The sequence below is a fragment of the Temnothorax americanus genome, unplaced genomic scaffold (assembly GCF_048541705.1).
Source record: "Temnothorax americanus isolate GAGA-0224 unplaced genomic scaffold, ASM4854170v1 Scaffold347, whole genome shotgun sequence".
Lineage (NCBI taxonomy): Eukaryota > Metazoa > Arthropoda > Insecta > Hymenoptera > Formicidae > Temnothorax > Temnothorax americanus.
In genome coordinates, this window is record NW_027509493.1 from 11,041 (window position 1) to 12,569 (window position 1,529).

Below are 1,529 nucleotides of genomic sequence, written 5' to 3' on the forward strand. Positions count from 1 at the left end.
TTTTGCAGAACTCCGGCGAGAACTGCCGATTTTTGAAAAAAAAAATACTTTTTGGGACTTATGAAATTTTCGAGGTGTGACCCTTTGGAGGGCTGTAACTTTTGCAGAACTCCGGCGAGAACTGCCGATTTTGAAAAAAAAAAAAATACTTTTTGGGACTTATGAAATTTTCGAGGTGTGACCCTTTGGAGGGCTGTAACTTTTGCAGAACTCCGGCGAGAACTGCCGATTTTTGAAAAAAAAAATACTTTTTGGGACTTATGAAATTTTCGAGGTGTGACCCTTTGGAGGGCTGTAACTTTTGCAGAACTCCGGCGAGAACTGCCGATTTTTAAAAAAAAAATACTTTTTGGGACTTATGAAATTTTCGAGGTGTGACCCTTTGGAGGGCTGTAACTTTTGCAGAACTCCGTCGAGAACTGCCGATTTTTGAAAAAAAAAAAATACGTTTTGGGACTTATGAAATTTTCGAGGTGTGACCCTTTGGAGGGCTGTAACTTTTGCAGAATTCCGGCGAGAACTGCCGATTTTTGAAAAAAAAAATACTTTTTGGGACTTATGAAATTTTCGAGGTGTGACCCTTTGGAGGGCTGTAACTTTTGCAGAACTCCGGCGAAAACTGCCGATTTAAAAAAAAAAATACTTTTTGGGACTTATGAAATTTTCGAGGTGTGACCGTTTTGGAGGACTGTAACTTTTGCAGAACTCCGGCGAGAACTGCCGATTTTTGAAAAAAAAATACTTTTTGGGACTTATGAAATTTTCGAGATGTGACCTTTTGGAGGGCTGTAACTTTTGCAGAACTCCGGCGTAAACTGCCGATTTCAAAAAAAAAAATACTTTTTGGGACTTATGAAATTTTCGAGGGGTGACCTTTTGGAGGGCTGTAACTTTTGCAGAACTCCGGCGAAAACTGCCGATTTCAAAAAAAAAAAATACTTTTTGGGACTTATAAAATTTTCGAGGTGTGACCCTTTGGAGGGCTGTAACTTTTGCAGAACTCCGGCGAGAACTGCCGATTTTTGAAAAAAAAAAATACTTTTTGGGACTTATGAAATTTTCGAGGTGTGACCCTTTGGAGGGCTGTAACTTTTGCAGAACTCCGGCGAGAACTGCCGATTTCCCAAAAAAAATACTTTTTGGGACTTATGAAATTTTCGAGGTGTGACCCTTTGGAGGGCTGTAACTTTTGCAGAACTCCGGCGAGAACTGCCGATTTTTGAAAAAAAAAAAATACTTTTTGGGACTTATGAAATTTTCGAGGTGTGACCCTTTGGAGGGCTGTAACTTTTGCAGAACTCCGGCGAGAACTGCCGATTTTTGAAAAAAAAAATACTTTTTGGGACTTATGAAATTTTCGAGGTGTGACCCTTTGGAGGGCTGTAACTTTTGCAGAACTCCGGCGAGAACTGCCGATTTTTGAAAAAAAAAATACTTTTTGGGACTTATGAAATTTTCGAGGTGTGACCCTTTGGAGGGCTGTAACTTTTGCAGAACTCCGGCGAGAACTGCCGATTTCCCAAAAAAAA

At 40.0% G+C, this 1,529-nt stretch overlaps 1 long non-coding RNA gene across 1 annotated transcript; it reads left to right on the top strand.

The window, feature by feature from the left end:
- Positions 1 to 9: 9 nt before the first annotated feature.
- LOC143901562 (uncharacterized) lies at positions 10 to 1,319 on the top strand. Its single transcript, XR_013258117.1, has 2 exons — positions 10 to 669; positions 966 to 1,319. It is a non-coding gene; the product is annotated as an uncharacterized LOC143901562 (long non-coding RNA).
- Positions 1,320 to 1,529: the final 210 nt, after the last annotated feature.